This window comes from Trachypithecus francoisi, unplaced genomic scaffold (genome assembly GCF_009764315.1).
Source record: "Trachypithecus francoisi isolate TF-2019V2 unplaced genomic scaffold, Tfra_2.0 Lachesis_group1, whole genome shotgun sequence".
In the NCBI taxonomy this organism is placed as follows: domain Eukaryota; kingdom Metazoa; phylum Chordata; class Mammalia; order Primates; family Cercopithecidae; genus Trachypithecus; species Trachypithecus francoisi.
In genome coordinates this window covers 116,568,834-116,592,476 of record NW_022681454.1, presented here as the reverse complement: position 1 = coordinate 116,592,476, position 23,643 = coordinate 116,568,834, and positions in this window count along the sequence as shown.

Here is a 23,643-nt window from a genome sequence, read left to right as displayed (position 1 = left end):
GTTTAAAATTTTATAAACAAATGGGAAAACTATTTTGGGGCAAATGTAAGATAAGTAGTAGTATTTGAACAAAACTGAGCAAATAGGTACAAAGAAAACTAAACTGATATAGAGTGAAATAATTATTGAACTCAAGGAAGAAAGTTGTATTTTTAAAAGGCAATAAAATCATAGCATGTAACCTGGGTCCATAATGAATAATAGCTAATTAATCACTTTACAGCATTTGCTGACCTACAGGTTTAGATAAAGATTATGCTATAAGTTCTAAACTGCTGGATAGGTGAGGAAGAGCAATTGACAGGAAAGTGGTTCCCAAGTACATGTCCATCATTGTCAAAGGGCAATTTCTAGAGTTTATAAGTCAGAGACCGTAGCATATGGTTTAGAGTTAAGAAGGAATTAAAAAGGAAAGTGCTGGTCTCAGAGGACTAGGATTTGACTTTGCAAAAGTAAACTGCATATTTATTACCTTGATAAAGATAGTAATTTTCAAGGGAAAATAATCTTAAGAATTAACAAATTGTGGGAAGGGCCCTAGAGTACTCGATGCTGTGAAACTGGGTGTTCTAGAACCAGGTTTAACAGAATCTCTGTGGGGCATAAATGTCCCAATAAAATCTGCTTTCACAGGAATGACAACTAGCAAAAAAGAAAATGCAGCTTCCACCATCACTAAAAGGAATAATAACTTAAAAATGAGGAGGAAAAAGAAAAAGTTTCTTCATTTATATATATACTATTTCATGTATCTAAAAAGTTGAGATAAGGGATCAATTTCATCATAATCTTTAAAAGAAATTTCTAATTCTTTCATCCTGAATGTACCTGTTTAGCATAATACCATAATTTTCTACATAATACATTTCAGTCTATTTTCTGCAAATATTATTCTGGGCATCTCTTGCTATAAATTTTATGAACATAGTGGAGGATGATGAAAATGCTTATTTATTGAATTTTACAGAATTTCAGATATCTTTACCTAGGGTGTTAAACCAAGTATTTCTAAATGAAATTTTAATCTCTAAGAAATCTATTTAGAAATTTTAATACATTATGATGAAAAGACAATCCTGGAATATATGGATTTGCACATTATGCAGATTCTGCAAATTTGTTAAATTGAATTAAAATCTCCACTAAAATTTCCCATTTTCCTAAATGCAATTTCAAAGGTTTCCTAAGGCTATACGAACTCAAAAGTCACACACACACATACATACACACACACACACACACACCCAAAATATTGATATAACCAGGGGAGGTGTGAGCTCAGGCAAAACTCAAATTATTTTTGAAAAGTTTTCCAATTCTTTTCAGTGGAGACATTTTTAATATTTTACTTTTTGTAATTTGTTTTTTGCTTCCATCTTTGCTATATAAAGAAAAAGTAACATACAAGCAATTGTTGAGCTCTTCAAAGAAGCTTTGAATAGAGACTCTGGAAACTATTCTTGCTCTTTCTTTTCAGGTATAGATGTCTTTGAAAAGTTTCAAAGAAATACAGGAATAGAAATATTCTATTAAATAGGATACATAGTATTGTCTTTATAATAATTATCTTTGCTTTTGTTGTTATTGTTATAGCTAATAATTCATTGCAGATTACTTCCCCTATATTTTATTTCTTAGTTAAGAAATCTTGTTTATTTGTTTTACATTATTGTCAGCTCAATTCTATTTGGAACTGTAATATGGGCATTAACAGGGCTTTGTTAGGGTTTTAGATACTCCAAGAATACACGGATGTATATCAATGCATTCGCAAGTTTTAATATTGTAGAAATAGTGTTCAAAAGTGTGCTTTTGCCTAAACTTGTCTGGCCTTCAACATGGTTCAAATCCAGTTAAATTCTTATTTCATCTAAACAGCTGCTATCTCCTTTTTTGTACAACTTTACCTCAACTATAATAAGGCAGCAATCTAAATTTGCCTAACAATTGGATTCTATCCACAGAACTTGAAGTGTGTTCTAGCCAAATGCAGATTAAATTGGCTGAGTAATAATGCTCTTCAAATTGCTGTAGCCTATTCCAACAATAAAATGTAACTCCTAGGAAACAACTAACAAGCAAACAAGTTGTTCTTCAAGTTATAGGCTCTATATGTTACCCTGAAACACAGTACAATGCCTTTAAAACATCTACACAGGGAAAATGGAATCAACAATAATTCAGCTGTGACCTCACTATTTGGTAGTTGTGCTTACAGCTGACTCCTTTACTTATCTCCTAATTGTGCACATTTTTGGCAGGAATAGCACTAATCACCGATCAAGCCTACCTTGTAAAAAGTGAACAGGAGTAGAAGCCTTTGCCACCAGTAGTCATTTCAGTAAACTGTAACTCTAGTCACTGGCTGGAACTTACATTGTAGAATGCAAGCGCTCAGAATTAACATCATTATACGATTGAATTCAAAAGAAATCCAGAATATCAGGGCATCCAGAGAAGATAGAGAAGGTCCTCTGAATGTGACTCACCACTCACATTTTGCTTTGATTTAGTTACTATTTATTGTATTACATGTGTAGAATATAAGAAAAATATTTCTTTCCCTCATTTTAAATGCTAACCCTAAAATGGTAAGGCTCTTTCAGGTTGAAATCACCAGGCTCAGACTGGCTCAACGGAAGGTCAAGAGGTGGTGAAGTCACCTGTAATGGTAAACATGCAAACACTTCCAAGCTGAACAAGTCTGGACTCAGTTCTTGTAGTTCCCAAATTTACAGCTCTCTTGGGACAGGCTGATTCAGCTACAAAGAATAAGAAATTTCATCCCAGAGAATTATTTTATAAAAAGTTATTCACATCTAATAATCTCAAGAGATAGAAACACAGCAATGTCGAAAATTACCTATTAATCGTTAATCCTTGGAGAAAAAATTAGACAATTATTTTCAAAAACATGAAAAGCTTCATATAATAAAAATTAAGACTCCCACATGTGATTCCATTTCTGTTCATTAATTATGGAGAAGTTAATAATTGCTAAATTGCCAGCAGTAAAAAATAAATCATTCATTACAGAAAAAGTACAGAGTTTTTACCAAAAAAAATCAAGAATATTCTATTGGCTTTGGAGCTTCCGATATGTAAAACTTTTACCAATAAATATATACAGCTCATCAACTTGCTTAACTTTCTATGTAATTTAAGCTTGATTTTCATTCTAATAGTACAATAGTTAATATTTTATTTCATATTTTAAAACTCATTGATTAGTCATTTAGTATTTTTTTTCTGACAACTCTATATCACTTTTAGAAATAAAGCTCTTTGAGGAAATAATAAGCTTGACTTCAAATTTTCAATACCGAGTAATTTTGAAAGCATGCCAATACAAAAAAGAAATTATATGGATAGACTCTAATATGGTCAGAGATGTTAGCCAAAAGCGTAGCACTCAAAAAGAAAGGGGGAAAAAAGCAGAAGAGAAGAATGCTTATTTTTATAGGGGACTACATGTGCCCTTTAAAAGGTGTTTATTTAAAAATTATACATCTTTACAAGGTAGTTATTTACATTTGCTTAGAGCATAAATCTCCTTACTAGACTAAATCACATATTTTTTGTAATGATTAGAGAACATTTTGGTCACTCCGGCAGTGAAAGATATGTTGGAAACCTTAAAAAAGTAAAACAAAGTAAACCTAAATGTGTCACAGCAATATTCAGGCCATATCAGCTCATAATAATAGCATCAAAGTTGGGGGTCCTCTGTGGTCAGGATTTGCCAAGTCCTCTTGGTCATCTAAGTTACTGTTTACAGTGCTTTCACTTTGCCACTTCTGCATTCAAAACCCTGTAACTTTTCCTCAGTCTCCTCTAAGTAAAACACTAATATCATAGCCTGGCATTACAGTGCTCAGTAATCTGGCCTTACTTGTATTCTACACTAGTTCCCTAACTAGAACTCTTTCTAGCTCTACAATATTCACATGCTGACGTCATTGCCAGTATTATTTGTAAGGAAAACACCCTCTTCCTCTCCCATGTTTCCTGGGGGCATATTAATTAAGTAAGAAAAAAAGTTTGAGAATGGCAGTCTCTGATTCTCTCCTTCATACTCTCACTTCTTTCTGAAGATGCAAAATGACTTATCTAATTGGAAACCTTGGAATTTGCTTACCTGCAAGGAGCATGAAATATCCTGTCTTTTCTTGCTGATAGTAAATTAACGAAACAGGCTCGGCTTCCATATACCAGACAGGCTGCAGCTTTAACAAGGGGCAAATTCAATTTGTAGGTGAATTCTTAGGATGACCCTTTGGTTGCTTTTTCTAAGCCAAACACTTTTACCCAGCCCTTGCACTAATACAGTAAATGTGGTTCTCTGTCTGACTCCTCTATTTCCTAACCAATTTGTACTTTTTAATGGAGTAAGGGATGTGCTTCAACATTGCTCCTTAAATTTCAACATTAGGCTGTACAAATCTTACACTTGGATCAAGTTTGTTACTTGCTAATCATCACTAAAGACACATGACCCTTCACCCTTCACTGTCTTAGTCATGTCATTCCCTCTGCCTAGAACAGCCTCCTGTTTCCCATGGCTACCTGATTAAACCAGACCTCAGGATCTTCCTCTACCATTTTTCTCCCAATGAATGGTGTGAGCATCCAACTAGTTGTCATTGCCAGAAATCCAGATACTCTCTTTGACCCCTCTCCATTCTTTCCCACTTTAACAACCCATCATCAGGCTTGCCAACATCATCCCACAAATCTCCCTTGAGCATTTTTTGCATATCTTCATCACATCACCACCACCCAAATATAACCCACTGCCCCTCCTTCATGGACCACTGCCATAAGCCCCTAAGTCAGTCTTCCTGCTTCCACCTTGTCTCTTGCTTCCAAACTCTCAACCTTTCAGCCAAAGTGATCTTTTCTAAATGCAAATCTGATCATGCACCACATCATGTTGGCCTGCCCAACAGCACACATTTTTAAAACATTCCGTGTCTTCTAGTTGCACATAGAATAAAGATTTACTTTTTTTTTTTTTTGAAACGGGGTCTTACTCTGTCACCCAGGTTGAAGTACAGTGGCACTATCATAGCTCACCCTAACCTTGAACTCCTAGGCTCGAAGCAATCTTCCTGCTTCAGGCTCCCGAGTAGTTAGGACTATAAGGTGTGTGCCCCCACATCCAGCTAAGGCATAAAGATATACTTTTTTAAAAGGTAAAATTTAATTTCTTGTTCAGGCTGTTTGTTCCTGTGTTCCCTGGCTTTCTCCAGGTCAATTACCCTGGTTTTCTTATAGTTGCTGGTTTTGGTCATCTTCTCCTTTCACAGGATTTTGTACTTGTGTTTCCCCAGACCTGAAATACTTTTCCTGTTTCTCTCCATGTGCTTAACTTTCAAACCTCTGTTCACTTGCCACTTCTCTGAAAATTATTTTATGACTTTCTTGACTGAGAAAATAGTTTCATTTTTTCCTCATAGATCTAAATTCCTCTACTTTGTGGGACTTGTCCCATTTGTGATTTTGCATTGCATTTATTTCCCTGATTATTTGTAAAGTATCAGTCTATGTCACTAAACATAAACCCCATGAGGACAGAGGCTGGAACTGATTTTGCTCATGTAGCACAGTCCTGGCACATAGTAATTGTTCAATAAATATTTGTTAAGTGTGTATATAAATGCATAGATGGATAGACAATTTCCCAAAGCAGCTGCAGTATTAAATTAAAGCCCACTCTGGCCTATTAATTGATTCTTTTGGGAGCAGCAAAACTGGGCAACCAAGGCTAGTCTTTAGGACTGTGGTGTAATTGCGTCTGCTGGGTTGTAATGTCTCTTGGGGAGAAATATCCCTGACTGAGAGTGATCAAGGAAGGGAGTACAATTGTCAGAGGAATCCTGTAGGTAAAGAAATAGAGCTGTGGAAAAGAAAGTGATGTTCAAAGAAAGGTAAATAAACTGATTTCACTACCATGTTAAAAAAAAATGCTTATATGCCAATATCCAATTGATTTTCTTAATTAAAAATTGACTGAAAATATAGTAGTGAATAGAGTAAAAGGTCTATCTTCACAGAGCTTACATTGTAGGCTTGGGAAAATAAAAACAAAGAGTAAACAATTCTTCACCTATTGCTGTTGGTATAAATTGGTACAACAATTCTGGTAGAGGGCTTACCAATGACTCAAGCTGAAGAAATATATGTATATATATATATATGCACACACACATGTGTATATATACATATGTCTGTGTGTGTGTGTGTGTGTGTATATATATCCCTTAATTATATTTGTGGTTATACATCTACAAAATTCCACAAATTTTTTCCTTAAAAACATGCACAAGAATGTGTAGAGAAGTATTGAAAAAATACAGAAAATCAGCAAAATGTTCATAGACAGTTGAAAAAATAAATTGTGTATTCGTAGAATAGAACATTTTAGAGTAACGAGCATGGGCAAACCAAACTACAGCCAACACCAGAGATGAGTCTCACAAACAAGGTTGAGCAAAAGAAGCCAGCCAAAAATGAGAACTGACTGTATGAGTCCACCTATGTAAAGTTGAAAAACAGGCAAAATTTATCTTTGGCATAACAAGCCAGGATGTAAATTATCTTGGGGGATTGGTGATTGGAAGGAAGAGCGAGGGTTTCCAGGTTGTTCATACTCTTCAGTCACTGAATTTCATGGGTAATCATTTTGTAAAAATTAAGTAAGCATTTCTTTTATAATTTAGGTACCTTTTGGTATATGTATTAAATATAATTGAAAACTTGTTTTTTTATTTTCATACCTCTTTTATTTCCTTCTCAATTATTTTTTGTCATTTCTACTTTTCTGGAAAATTTGTCATTTCACATAAATTCTCCAATTTAATGGCATAAAATTATATTTACAACATTATCTTATTATGTTTAAATCTGACCGTATCTATAAATATTCCCTGTTTTCTTTCCTCATATTTGAACTTTCTATTTCTTTCTTGCTCTTAAAATAACTTTTCTGTTTTTTTAATCTTTTCAAAGAACAACACTGATTTCATTGGTCCTATTATGATCCCCAAGTAACAGGTGGGTCATAAAGAAGTTAAGTAACTTGCCTGAGATTACACAGGTAGTCTGACCCTGCTCTCCCCACCACTGAACAAACTAACTCACACAGGAAATACACATGCAATACTACTTCTAAAGATACATAAAATCACATACACACACACACACACATACACGCACACCATATTTGCATAAACTCTGAATTTATACTGGGTTTACTTGCAGAAAGGACACTAGAATTGACTGGGAGTACAGAAGGTCACATGAAAATTAGCATTCTCTGTGATATTTTTCTTGTTTGTTTTGTAGAGAATGGAGCTCACTATGTAGCCCAGTCTGGTCCTGAACTCCTGGGCTCAAGCAATCCTCCTGCTTTGGCTCCCCAAAGCACTGCTTCTATAATGTTTAAAAATACTTACAAACAAAATAAATTTACAGAATTTTGTTATCCATAGATTGAATTAAATTAAAAATGAGAACAGATATAAAAGATACAAAGGTCAAACCATCCCTTCCTGATCTTTCTCTTGCCCTTCATGTTAGCTCATCACTTCCAAGGCAACCCAGCCTTCAGAGCCAGACTTTCTCACACTGCCAACTTTTTACATTCTTACCCTGAAGCCATTTTACCTCTGCTGAACCACATCCCTGATGTCAGAGAAGGACTTTGCTTTATATTTATGTATATAAAGAGCCTATATGGTTCACTTTCTGAACATTTCTTCTTTAATGATTAAAAAAATATTGGTGTCTGGGAGCCAGGCACAGCCAGGTGGGGTGAGGGTAGGAAGCAGAAACTTGGAATACATGAGCTCCATCAGCTATTTCAACATATCTTTGCTCCCCAGCTAAATATAATAGAAAGTTTCTTAAAGTCTTAATCTTATGCATCATTGAGTCCAAACAACTAATTCCTTGCCTTATGCATACTGCAAACTTATTCACAGTTCATAATAAATAATCTGTTGGAAAGTGTTCTGAACAAAAAGTATTCTCTTCGTAGAACTTAGTAGTGCACCTGAATGCTTACAAAAAAAATGTTTATTGAGGATTACCAGCATAATGATGTTAAGTACTTTTACATGTTTAGCACCATGCTGGGGAAATACTATAAAAACTTTCTTATAATTAACCTCCTACTCAAAAGGTTATACATGATCCAAACTTTTTCCTTTTCCTCCCAACACTGAGGAATGGCATACAAAGCAGTCTTGAGGTTGAGTACAAGTGATAAAGAAAAAAAAAATTAAAAGAAAGGGAAAAAGTTTCTGCAAACTTGTTGCTACACATTAGTCTTACATGAATGTATTCATTAATTACATTAAAGCTGAATGGACCACATTACCTAAAGTTGTACAAGTAATTGCCCCAAAACTTAACTTCCCCAAGAAACTGAATAAACAAAAGTAAACTCTCTCTGAAGGAAGTCACATCTATCTTAGACCTTGATGAACCTTGAAAATAATTTTCTCTAGGCAATGACTAGCAAGCAGCAGAAGATAACATGCTCACAAAGAAGTAAGACAATGTGAAAGATGTCAGAAGAAAAAATAACAGAAACAAATCTGCAAAGACATCAAATATTAGACTTATCAGATGAAAATATTAAAAACAATTATGTTTTTATGCAATGTACCCATGTAACAAACCTGCACAGGGACCCTGAATCTATAATAAACAATTAAAATAAAAAACTATGCTTACCAGATTCAAAAAAATAAATAGCAAATGAAAGTATCTGCAGAGGAGAAGAAAGTGCAAAAAAGATTTGAAAAATAACTAAATGTTGGAATTAATAATACAATAACTAAAATTAAAAACTTGTTAGCCACATTTGAACGTGTATCCACAACAAGAATTGCCAAGCTGGAAGACATATCAGAAGAAATTACCACATAGGCAACAAAGGTCAGTCTCACGAAACTTAAGTGGTAAGTCTTCAAGACATTCAAAATTTAAAAATAAAAAGCATAATATTGATCTTATATAACCTCTTCCCAAGAATAGAAGAAATGAAAACACTGCACAACTCAATTTCCGAGGACAAAACAAGAAAGGAACAACTTTAGGATAATCTCATTTATGAACACAGATATAAAAATTCTAGGCCGCGCACAGTGGCTCACTCCTGTAATCCCAGCACTTTGGGAGGCTAAGGCGAGCGGATCACGAGGTCAGGAGACTGAGACCATCCTGACTAACACGGTGAAACCCCGTCTCTACTAAAAATTACAAAAAAAAAAAAAAATAGCCAGGCGTGGTGGTGGGCGCCTGTAGTCCCAGCTACTCGGGAGGCTGAGGCAGGAGAATGGCGTGAACTCGGGAGGCGGAGCTTGCAGTGAGCCGAGATCGCACCACTGCACTCCAGCCTGGTGGCTTGGGCGACAGAGCGAGACTCTGTCTCAGAAAAAAAAAAAAAAAAAAAAAAAAAAAAATTCTAAACCAATTACTAATAAACTGAATTTTGCTATATATATAAAATGAATAAAACCATGAATAACTTTATCTCAGGACTACAGAATAAGTTGAACATTGTAAAATCGATGAATATATATAAAATAAACAGAAAAAGAGGTTGGTTAAAAAAAACTTTTGCCAAACTGAAAATAAAAGGGAACTTTCTGAATATACGAGTTGTCTAAAATAAGCTATAGCAAATGTACATGACGAATAAATGAAAGCTCCTTTTTGATATCATGAACATGATAATGATGCTGCTATCAACCCTTTTATTAAACTTTGCATGTGTTATCTTATCCAACAGGGTAAAATGAGAAATTAGGCATACAATGGGACTGGCAAAGCAGAATTATTCAGTAAATTCATACTTGGACAACTGATTCTGCATTGGGAGATTGGATACCTACAAAGCAACTCACACAAAGCTCTTTTCAGATAGGCTAAGGATTTAAAACTTTTAAAACAGAATATAGGAGAAGATTGTTTTAACTATGGGGTAAAGAAAATTTCTTAAGCATGGCACAATATAAAAATCATGCATAAAAATATCTGTAAATTAGACTAGATTAATTTTAAGTACTTTTGATTATCAAAAACTTATAGAAATATGTTTCAATAAAGATGGTGGAAAGTCAAGTGATAGCTGAGAGAAAATATTTAGAAAACACATATTACTTATAAAAGATAAGTATTTAGAAAATGTATATTACAGAATGTGTATGAATCAAAAAGAAAAAAAAACATTAAAAATAGGGCAAATGACAAGTCTTAAAACACAAATGACCAATAAGCTTGTTAAAATGTTAACTTCATTCATAACTATGGGAATGCTAATTAAAACTATAAATGATCTATCTTTATAATTCACAATTTTGTCAAAGAATTATGTCTAATACTTTCAAGAGTTGGTGAAGACATGGAACGCTTGGAATTCACAAATAGCCACTAGCAACAGAATTGATTTATAAGTTAATGTATATTCATATTATGCAGCAGTGAAAACAGACAACTATAGCTATGTAAAGCAATATGGAAAAATATTTAAAAATAATTATGAATGAAAAAAATACCAAGCCACAAATGAAAACTTGTAGTAGGATTTCATTTACATAAAGGCAAAAACAGTCAATGCTGAAAAGTGTATTGTTTAGAAATACAATTGCATGACATAAATTATAACATAAAGTTCAGATAGTAGTTACTTTGGGGTGGGAGGTTAGTCGGAGACTTTAGAGGTATTCATTTCACAGGAAAGTGAGAGGATTTTATGAGCCCAGACTGAAAGCTTCATGAGAGCAGAGACCAACATTTTCTCTTTTCCATTTTATTTCCTGAGCCTAGAAAAATGCGTGACATGTAGTATTTGGTCAACAAACATTTATTGGTTAAGTGAATGAATAAATGCCCTTTGTAAACTGTAAAGCTATGGAAATCATGACATTTTTATTATTACTTACTGTAGTTTATTTGATATAATCAAATAGAAGGTAATTCGTTTTAACATTCAGGGAACATTATTGAAAGTTTTATGTTAACCCAGAACACTTTGGCAAAATAAATTAAGTTTTTAGCGTCTAAATTTGTGACAATTGTAATTATGTTTAAATTGCCACATGAGGATGAAACAAATATGAAATCTGACTTCAGGTGAGCATAATTTGAGAAGCAAAGAAAAAAAAAGATAAAAATTTCATTTGGTCAGATCTGCAAGTTCTACTATATAAAGGTTTTTTTTAGAAAATACTTCACAAGTTGGAAGTTTGTGAAATGTGGTTAACATGGAAGTAATTGAACGTGTTTGTGAACTCAAATGCCCCTCTACCAATGTGTCTCCAATTAGAAAAAGGCATCAGATGAATTAAATGTTAATTATATTTGAAGTGTGGAATAAAGCCATAGTAATCCATTGTACATTTGCCAGTTTTCTGATTTTTTGGCTCCATTATCCAATTGTCCTGCTGAAATGTTTGTATATTGTATGTGAAAAATATGTATTCGCATGTCCATTAGGCAAAGTCATATAATCCACACTATATATTGCTCCCGGCTGTGTTTAATGGAATCTATCCAAGGAGTGAGCAAAGTCTTCAAGTTACAAACAATATTCAAAGAAGACTTTTATCTCAACCAGACACTATGTTTTGGTCATGTTACTCACCCAGGATAATTTTATATACATATAATTTGAGACAGATCACCAATAACAGAGATTTGTTTAGAGGAAGAATTGCATGTTTTGAAGGTCAAGCTTATTTTATTTAGTGTGTTTTTCACCTATTGGCTTGTCACATCTCTGGAATTATGTCCAACTAAACTGAAAATATTGTAAAATGTCATGAAAGAAATATGTTGAAGAAATGTGGTTTATTCTGGGAATGGGCAGCCTACACATATTAATAGGATTTCTTTGCACTCACCTTGGCAACTAATTCCAAATGTATCTCCTTGATGTATTGAAGAGACAAGGTGATAAAAGATTAGAGAATTGTTTTCTTTCAGAAGCTGGCTCATCTAAGAAAGCACCAGTATTTGAAGAAAGTTCTCTTTTCAAAGTTTGGGTTTCCATCTGTATATACACAGAATAGTGTATTATGCTAAAACTTTTGGTTTTTAAAATGGCAGCCAAAATTGCTGTCTGTCTGGATCTATTTTGGACCATTGTATATTCAATATAACATAAAAAATAGACCTTTTAATGTTGTAAGTAATCTAAAATTGTTGTGTCCAAACAAATTTTACAAATTACTGTAGAGTTCAGCAAACTGTGTATATAATGACACTAATATCTCTACTTTTTGATACCCAAATTCTTTCTTGGAAGAGACTGGTTTCTTGAAAAATGCCTGCACAAATTCAGGCTTATTTTATCATATGGCAAAATAAAATAAAGAAATGGGTACTCTGCCATACAACATGAATGCTGGCACTGAATAAAATGTAAAATATTTTGATCAAAATTATTTAGACAGTAGATTTAAATAACTTCTTGATTTTTAACTATAATGATAGATACACTTTCACAAAGATTTCATAAATGAAACCTATTAATATCATGTTTTAGTTATTAGTAATATGTATGATATCAAATATCCATATTTAATGGATATTCATCAATAATTTGGTGTTTTTAAATATCTAGATGTCTGGTTTTAATCAGATGAAGTCTGGGGATAGTTTACTAAATTTGTTTCCTTTTTTCTATGCCCTGTTCAAAATCTTCCAGCCTATCTCAATATTGATTGAGGATGGGTAAAGAAATCAACTTTTTTTGAAATCTCACAGGCCTATTAAATTGTTTAATAAAAAGATTTTCTGTCTTTCATTTTATTTACAGAGATTTAGGTCTAGTCTAATCTGTTCAACCTGTTAATCATTGTCAGGTGCCAGATTCTAATTTGTTCTCAACATGCCTGTTTGACTTTTCATTCCATATTCTTTCAGTTAAATTTCGATTACTTATTTGAATGTTATTTAATACAGTTCCTACATTTAAAATAAAACCAGCAGGTAAAATGAATTCTGGCTTACTATAAAGAAGTTGTTACCAAATTAGCATTACATATACAGATGGATGTGGCTTAACAATAATGATTTAGGCAAAAGAAACAATGACTTGAACTGACATATATGGCTGTGAATCAGCCTCTAACGAGCTTGTGAATAAATCCAGATTTCAGCACATTGATCCAGTTGCTTTCAGTACCTCTAGAAGGCGGTATATCAAGAATCCCCATGCTACTGTTTGAGAAAACAGATTCTGCTGCTACCTAAGAAATCAACTGGAAGGCATTTTTGTAACCTTACACCACATACCACATAAGGAAAAGCTGAAAAGCAGTACTAATACATGCAAACTACATCACTTAGAGAAAGATGACCTAGAATATCACTTTTAATATTTGAGTATTTAAATTTTTGGTAAAATACTATTGGCCTAAAGAAGAGGAAAAACATCTTTAAAAAAAACAGCAAAAATCTCACACACAAAAATCTAACATCCACTAATACATACATATTCATCTTTGTGTTGGGAAAATCTAAAGTAGAACATTTTGGTGGACTTCCTACATCCTATTTTAACAATATAGGCATGCTGATTACACTATCTAGATTTAATTTGAGTGAAACATATCCACATGATAAAAATATTGCTTTGTACTATTAGAGTGGTAAATGTAAGTGACATCCCTAGTTCTTAAACAAACATAGATGGCAATCCAATCTCCTAGTTCCCCTAAACTGTGCCCTCATTAAGGCTCAACGATGGAGTGAAAGGGAGCAATCCTGGAGGAAGGGAAACAAGAGGGAGAGATAGAATGGTTAGCTCTAAGGCTCGGGGATTGCCTGGAGGCCCCCAGTATGGGGATGTCAACAATGACAACAATTACTGGGTAATTACACACACAAAAAAGTGAAAAATACTATGGCTTGAATTTGGGGATAAGGAATCTCTGGGATCAAAAACAGTTGTGTCAAAAGGAATGAGTCAGAATGACATGTATCTAAGGCAGTGGTTCCCAACTTTTCGGCACCAAGAACTGGTTTCCTGGAAGACTATTTTTCCATGGATGGTGGGTAGGGGGCTGGGGATTGTTTCTGGATGAAACTGTTCCACCTCAAATCATCAGGCATTAGACTCTCATAAAGAACTTGCATCCGGGATCCCTTGCATGCACAGTTCACAATAGGGTACGTGCTCCTATGAGAATTTATGGCCCCACTGATGTGACAGGAGACGGAGCTCAGGCAGTAATGCTGCTCGCCTGCCACTAACCTCCTGCTATGCAGCCCAGGTCCTAATAGGCCACAGGTACCAGTCTGCTGCCTGGGGTTGAGAACCGCTGGTGGAAGGATTATTAAAAGGAATGTTTAGAAGCACACTAGTGTAAGTTTCAAATGTTATTATAGTAGCAACATCTTTTTCGGTAATGTCAGCTTCCCTAAACTGTCCATGCCCTGAGAATCTGAGATAGTGCCTAACACATAGTAGGCAATGAATTCCTAATTTTAAAAAATTTGCTGTGATTTCGTGCATTTTGTTGAAATCTGTTTCATGTGTAAATCTCATCTAAAGGCAGTACCCAGTACCTCTTTCCCTTAGTCTCTTCTGGGGTTCCCTGTTTCCTGACACCAAACTTAATTTGAATTCCAGCCATTTTGAAAACCCCCAGATGTAATAATAAAAAGAGAGCAGAAATGAAGCTAAGTTACTCCAAAGAGTCGCATCTAATATATAGAACAAAGGAACCCAAAACTTCACAAGCTAAACAACAGTGAGTTTTAAATTCAACCTAAATTAAAAGGTAGCAGGCAAAACTATTTGCAAAAATTAATCAAGAAACAATGAAAACCCGTACATCTGTTACTCCAGGAGAAATAGTGAAATTCTCATTGTGACATTTTTTTTTTCATTGAACCAAATGGAAATATTTAATTCAGTTTAATATCTGTACAGATACCCCATTTCATTACTCTTCACTTTACTTCATGCTGCAGATACCACATTTTTCACAAATTGAAGGTTTGTAGCAGCCCTTTGTCAAGCAAGTCCATTGGTGCCATTTTTTTCCAACAGCATTTGTTCACTTTGTATCTCTTCCACATTTTGATACTTCTCAGGATATTTCAAACTTTTTCATTATTATATATGCTATGGCAATCTGTGAAGAGTTATCTTTGATGTTACTATTGTATTGGTTTGGTGTGCAATGAACTATACTCATATACTACATCAAAGTTAATTGATAAATGTGTGTGTTCTGACTGCTTGACATATTTAAGAAAGGATAAGTACATCAAATATGACAAAATATACAGACCTAATCATAATAAAATACCTTTGAAATATGAATGATTTTATTCTTATTCTCAAGTGTTTAATGTATTTAGACAAAGATTTAAGGGAAAACTACTCATAGCTACCATGTAGAAGTCAAGACAGCCCTGGGTGGGGGTGGAAATAGTATTTATTAATAATGAAAATTGAAGCTCCAAGGTGGTAAAATAATTTCTCCTGGTCACACAGCTACTGACCCAAATAAAGCTCAAATGTGTTTGTCTAACTCTAAAATTATGCTTTTCCCAAGGTGGACAATGTTGAAGTGACAGTTAAATTTGGCTCTCAGAGCTAGTGGGTGGGAATACATCAAGAGAAATACTGTCATCCTTCCCTTTGTATTCTCTAACATAAACATTTACTTCTCTGATATGTCAATAGTCACATTTTTAACATAGCCATCTTATAATTAAGTCTACTTAAAACACTGTTAAATTGGAAATTTAAATGGTCACAAAATTACTTGTCATGAAAGCATGCATCTTTCTCAAGTTTCAGCTCCACATTATACTTCCTATCCATTCAAAATTTTTTAAGAAATTGACATAGTCAAATAAATTTATCATATTGAATGTTTTATTTCTGTTTAAAACTATTTGTATTTCAGTTTTCTGTTATATTTACTTATGATCAAATCTGAATTCCCAAACACAGTAAAAACTAAAGTATTTTTTCAGAGGTCCAAGGGACTTAAGCTTGCTAGTATCGAATACTCTCTGGTAAAACCAACAGACAAATGAAAACTCATCTGTTATCAATAATATTTTAATAGTTTTATGCCTAAGCACCTAAGCATCAGGGACAGGACTCTGAATGATATTCAATGCATATTTAAATCGACATGGTAGAAAATGATCATCAGAGTCAAACAATTGATGGGTAGGGCAACATAACACTCAATAAAACCATTCAGGGTTTTTTTGCCAAACAAGAAGGTCTTGTAAGACCATGTGCTGCTAATGTAAAGTGTTTCCTTTCTCTAACTTTAGTTTTTATTCTCAACCTTGCAACTGCCACACACTCACATACGGATAATCAACTCCTCCTTCTGGAAGGAAACGTTTCTTCTTTTATTTTATGACGTCTGTTCCTTATTCCTGTGATGGTGCTGTTGAAGCACACCCCTTCTTCACTAGATTACATGGGTGAATTTGAATAGACGGACACTGGAGGGGACCAGCCCAGCACACTCACTTGAATTGTCCCTTAGCTTTTCAGGCAGTTCGAGTGCCTTTGAAAAGAGTGGGAATAAAGTGACTGCTGATTAAGCAAAGGGTTTGACATGGGAATAGGTTTGTCAATTGTTTGAAAGTCACACTGCCTAGACTACAACTTTTAAAATGTAAATGCATGACACAAATACTGCCCAACAAAATAGGATGGAATTGATTGAGAGGGCCACAAAGGACAGCCAAAGCTGTATTCCAGCAATAAAGAAAAATATAATCTGGTGTCAGAGAAAGATAATGAAGTACTTGATAGATGTTACTTCAAATTAATAATCCAAAATTATGTTTAGTTTTAGTTTCTATAAAAGTTATTTCTTAAATATTTTCAATTTCCAGAAAAATTTTCCAGATGCCTGATTTGTCAGATTGGATTCCCTGAATAATTTTAAATAGGATAGAGTAAAATACTACTTACCAAAAAATCAACTTTTCTGGTAATACATCAGTTTAATTTCCAGGCCAAAAAATAGTTAAATTTTACAAAATTCCATGCTGATCAATTTTAGCTGAAGCTTCTTCCATCCAACTTAGAGAGCTGACACAAAGATGTAGCTTTCATGTTGTGTAGGATAAGGAAGGATTGGGTGCTACACAATTGTTTCACTGATCAAGGTTGATTTTGGTCACTATTTTGTCACTAATAATGTTAATTGAGAAACAAATAAGAGCCTTGATGTTAGATACATTAAAAAAAACACTCATTTCTTCAATCCCCAAAAATAACAACCAAAAAAGGCATCAAAATGAAGTTAATTAACACAATCATAATTTACACATTAATATTAAAATACTTCTAGGAATAAAAAAGGGAAAGGAAAAGAAAGACAAATGTAAAAATAAATGAAAGAAAAGGACATGTATTATTCATAATCACTAATGCATGGAATCACTTAAGTGCCACCAACAGACAAGTAGACAAAGAAAATGTAGCATATGTATGCAATGGAACACTATTACAGTCCCTGAACCATTCTGTCCCTGTGTCCATACATGTTATATCTGTTTTTTTTATTTTTAATTTTTGCAGGTACATGGTAGGTGTATATATTTATGAGGTACATGAGACACTTTGACACAGGCATGCAAGCAATGCATAGTAATCATATCATGGTAAATGAAGCATCCATCCCATCAAACATTTGTCCTTTGTATTACAAACAATCCTATTATACTCATTTAGTTATTTTTAAACGTACACTTTAATTATTGACTATAGTTCCCCCACTGTGCTATTAAATACCAGGTCTTATTCTTTCTAACCATTTTTTAAAATCCAGTAACCATCCCAAATTCCTCCCCACCCCCACTACCCTTCCTCCCCACCCCCACTACCCTTCCCAGCCTCTGGTACGTGTTATGTCTGTTTTAGAAGCAAATTAAATCAGAAATATAATTTGTTTATTTAAAACACTTAAGCATGAACAAGCACACATTTTTTCACAATGCATGCCTCACTAACAAAACCTTCAAACTTTTGCATTAGACATTTCTGTTTTTCAAAGTTCCATCATGGCAGAAAAAATAGTTTGTTTGTTTTTTTAACTCTTCCCACGCTATATCTGTATAGCAGCACTTCCTCCCTCTCTCATATTTCTTGCAGGAAGTTCAGATCCCTTGTTGTCTAGGTGCCCTGCACAGACTAAAGCCATAACTGATCTCAACGAAAGAAGATGCCTTCTAGATCAATGAACCCAAACTCTGAGAAGGCATTTAAATAATCTTCTGTTACTTGCCTATGCCCTTTAGTCTTATCTCTCTCTTCAGCCAACTTCTAGATAAAACTATTCAAACTCAAAGTTCTCAACAAAAGGAATGGCTTTTCCACATCCACCTTCCAACCATGTTACAAAAGTTTGCAAGCAGACTTTACCACTTCCAAATCGGTTGTAAAATATAACTGTAAAGATTATGACCAGAGACTGGGCGTGGTGGCTCACACCTGTAATCCCAGCACTTTGAGATGCCAAGGCGGGTGGATCACTTAAGGTCAGGAGTTCAAGACCAGACTGGCCAACATAGAGAAAATCTACCTCTACTAAAACCACGAAAATTATCCAGGTGTGGTGGCAGGCACCTGTAATTCCAGCTACTCGGGAGGCTGAGGCACAGGAATCACTTGTTCCTGAGAGGTGGAGGTTGGACTGAGCTGAGATGGCACAGCTGCACTCCAGCCTGGGCAACAGAGCAAGATTCCATGTTAAAAGAAATATATATATATATTTTATTTGCTTGAAAAACTCAGATCAATAAAGACACCTAAAGCAAAATGGACTCAAATGTGTCTTCCCTACATCTCTTACCTTAATAAATACATTATTCTCTTCTCAGTTTTGATTCATCAGGATATTGAATCATATCTTGAAGAATGTAGCTGCTATACTGAAAACCCCTGAAGTCACAGAGACTTAACAAAGTAGTATAATTCTGGCTCACATCAACATTTTTTTTTTTTTTTTTTCTGGTTCAGAGGACTTCATGGTGATCTGTCAGGGAACAGATCTCTCTTTATCTTCTGGCTGCCTCCTCTTTCTTCAGCCAGTGAATAAAATAGAGATTGAGAGAAGACACATTTGCTTCTTATCCACACATCACTTCCACTCATCATTCTACATTGCAGAATTACTCACATGCCCTCCCAACCCCCAGATTCAAGGTGGGGAGAGCTGAGAAAAGTAGGTCCCTGGCTGAACAGTCACTTCTCAGCAATAAAACTATACAATAGAATAAATGTATTAATCTTTGGTGGAAAGCTAGCATTTTTCCTGCAAAATAATCATATGCAGCAACAGTAAAATGCTTGTGGAAAAAAACAAAGGAAGGTTCATTTTGGCCGGGCGCCGAGGCTGAGGCAGGTGGATCACCTGAGGTCAAGAGTTCAAGACCAGCCTGACCAACATGGAGAAACTCCGTCTCTACTAAAAATACAAAATTAGCCAGTCGTGGTGGTGCATACCTGTAATCCCAGCTACTGGGGAGGCTGAGGCAGGAGAATGGCTTGAACCCGGGAGGTGGAGGTTGTGGTGAGCCAAGATTGCTCCATTTTATTGCCTTCTAGCCTGGGCAACAAGAGCAAAAGCTCTGTCTCAAAATAAATACAGAAATAAAATAAAAATTTAAAAATGGTTCATTTTGTTGATATCCATTGAACTCAGGTAATATTTGACTAAAAGCTGACAAACAACAGAATAAAAAGAACATTGCTTGAAATAAGAATGTTAATAAAGCTACTCTGATGATAGGAGTAAATATATTGTGACCTTATAGTCTTATCTATAGTTGTACAACACTGAATGCTACTTTTCACTAAAAATTGTATGTCATATAAGTATTCAATTTTCATCACCCCCTTTAACTGTTTCAATGCCTTTTCTACCTCTTATTAGTGGAAAACAGGCCAGCTATTGCCAGGAAAACACGTGATGATACTGTTACTTTAACGATGACGAAGAAGAACACTTATTTGGGTGACTCCTTTTTTTTTTTTTTGATAGAGAGCCTCACTCTGCCACCCAGTTTGGAGTGGAGTGCAGTGGCACGATCTCGGCTCACTGAAATTTCCGCCTCCGGGGTTCAAGGAATTCTCCTGCCTCAGCCTCTTGAGTAGCTGGGATTACATGCATGTGCCACCACCCCTGGCTAATTTTTGTATTTTTAGTAGAGACAGGGTTTCATCATGTTAGCCAGGCTGGTGTCAAACTCCTGACCCCAGGTGCTCTGCCTGCCTCGACCTCCCAAAGTGCTGGGATTACAGATGTGAGCCATTGTGCCTGGCTGAGTGATTCTTATATCCCAAATACTGTTTTTGTTTGTTTTTGTTTTTGACTTTTACTTTAGGTACAAGGGAAACATGTGCAGGTTGGTTACATGGGTAAATTCTGTGTTGCCGAGGTTTGGTATATGAATGATCTGCCACCCAGGTGGTGAACACGATACCTGATGGGTAGTTTTTCAAACCTTGCCCCTCTTCCTCCTTCCCCTTCTAGTAGTTCCCAGTGTCTATTGTTCCCATCTTTGCAGACACTGTTGTTTGCATATCACATACAAACTCTTTTAATCCTATTACAATCCCATAAGGTATAAATTGTTACATTCACTCTCTTAGCAAATGAGGAAACTGAAATTTAAATTACCTACATAATGTAATCCACAAGTGGTAGAGCAGACATTTTGAACTCAGGGAGTTTGGCTCCAGAGCCCCAGCTTTTAAACAATATGCCATACACTCTATTTTAAATAAACTGCTCTTTTCCCCAAAGAGCCCCAGCTCCATCAGAACACATGAGAACAGAATCTGCAAGAACTTTTATACCTATGGTATCTACACCTCCTCAAAGATCCCTAATCTTTCTCTGTGTGTCAAAAACTATTTTAATGAAACTTCACTTTCTTTCAATTCTTAATAATAAATTGATGAGTGTATGAAACCAAAAAGGTTGTCATTATAGGTTTGTATCCAAGAAATAGGTGTTGTAGAAGAGTAAGTAATGCTCTTAGGCTATAAAGAAGGTCTGTTTGCTAGAACTTAGAATGGGAAGAAAAATGATTTCTAGGCACCTCCATTAGCAACCTCTAATATTCATAAAGTACAATGGAAAGCAGTTTCAGTGGAATTTTACCATGATATCCATCATAGCAAAATTCTTCTCAACATAGGACTAGAAGGAAGGTTCCTTAAGCTGATAGAGTATCTACAAAATCATACAATAAACATTAGACTTAATGGTAAATTATTTAAATGGTGAATTATGGCCATTTCTGTTCAACATTTAGCTGAGTTCCTAGCTAGTAGAAGAAAACAAGTAAAAGAAATAATACTTATATGAATGAAAAAAGAGAACTAAATCTGTAATTATTAGCTAAGTTTTTAAAATGATTTTTTATGTAGAAACTTTGAAAAGTATTCAGAAAATAGCAACAAAAAGTAAGCTTAACAAGATTTTTGACCATGACAAATTAAAATAAATTATATTTACACATACCTATAATTTAAAAATAGAAAATGGATTATTTTGAAAGATAATACTTTGAATAACATTAAAAAGCATACAGCTAATAAAATGTATGCCAGAGTTTTACCCTGAAAATTAAAAAACATGAAGACATTAAAGATGACCTAATAAAATGAAAGGATAAATCATGTTCTTAGATTAAAAGGTCCAATAATGTAAATTTTTCAGTTATGCTCCAAATGGTATATAAATGTAATGCAATCTCAATTAAATCCCAGCAATCTATTTGGAAATTGACAAGTTCATGTTAAAATTTAAATCTAAATGCAAAAGGTTACCTATTTAAAGCAATCTGTGGAAGGAAGTATCTGGAGGATTTACATTATCAAGTATCAAGTCCCATTATAAGCTATATTAGTTAAAAAGTGTGATTTGTGACAAGAATAGATGAATAAACCAATAGAGAAGAACAGGGAGTTCTGAAGGAGACCCACATATACAAGAAAAGGTGGATTTATATTGTATCATAACTAAACTGGAATTATGTTTCTTAACATTCCCTTTCCTGCGTATTTCCTAATCAGTGTGGACCAAAAGAGACATTTGGCATCAGATTTGGAGCCTGGAGGTGAAGCAGCAGGCACATTTTTAAAAACATATTCCCAAAGTTTGCACAGAATACAGGTGCTGTTGCAGCTCATTCGTACTGTCACTTACCTGGCGGCTCGCCCATTGGTGCAGGGCAGCAGCTGGACCTGCAGCTCCAGCAGTTCCTCCTTCAGTTTTCCTGAGCCCTGGACTAGATGTGTTAGCTCCATAGAAAGCATATCCACTTTTGCGGATCCATCACTGCAGGTGGGGTTTTGGAGGTCATGAGACTGACCTGATTTTCAGTTTATCTGTTCAGATTCTAGCTCATCCTCACAGGGTCCGGTTGACAATACTTTCCCCACTGGATAACCATATTTCTTTTCTGTTTGACTACCCGGAACCAGACACAGAAGCAATAACCTCATCTAGGCTGTTCAACCAGCCTCCACAATTGTACATGGACAAATCCATTTAATAAACCTTTATACATTTGCTTATCTTCTAGCGATGGTGCTTCTCCGATTGAATCCTGATTGATATCCCTTGATTTATGACAATAATAATACTGTAGTACAGTGAGAGGAAATTTTTTTCAATAACCTGTACTAGGTCACCTGAATACCCTTATTGGGGGAAAAAAAAATTTGACTATTACAGATCAACTCCAGAGGGTTTCTAGATTTAAATTTGTGTGTGCGCATACACACACGTGCACACACACACACATATATAACATAACAATTGATTAATTGGGCTACTTTAATACTGGATACTTCATTTCATCAAAATACACTGTAAAGAGAGTCTAAAGTCAAATCATGTAGTAAGAGAAGATAAGATAATTGCAATCTATATATCAAAAGATCTGTATTCAGAATTTATAATGAAGTCCTACACAGCAATTTAAAAAGGCAACACGGTGTCTACTGAAAATATGAGCAAAAAATTGATAAGCTCTTCAAAGAAGAATGTTCAAATGTCAAATAAGTATATGAAAAGGTGCTCAACTTTTTTAAAAAGACATCTGAAAAATGAGAATTCAAACCATAAAGAAACCGTTACACATTTACCAAATTATCAAAACTGAAAAAGTCAAACAAAATCAAATGTTGGCAAAGATGTGGAGTAACCAGAACTCTCATTGATTGCTGGTGAGATTTAAAGTGGTTTAACCATTCTGGAAAACTGATAAAATCTAAATATGTGCATTCCTTATGATTCAGTAATTCCACTTCTGAGTATATATTTGACAGAAATGCATAGACAAATGAACCAAATGACATATATAAGAACGTTCCTAGCAGTACCATTTGTGGTAGCTAAAAAACTGGAAACAACCATTTATCAAAGTAGAATACATAACAATTTCTGGTATATGCATATGTGAAATTATATAAAGCAATGAAATTAAACAAACTACAAGTCCATATAACAAAATGAACAACCACACATGAACTGTTTAAAAGATGTTAGCTAAGGCAGAGCATAGATATTCCTCGACTTATGATGGGGTTACATCCTGATAAATTCATCATAAGTT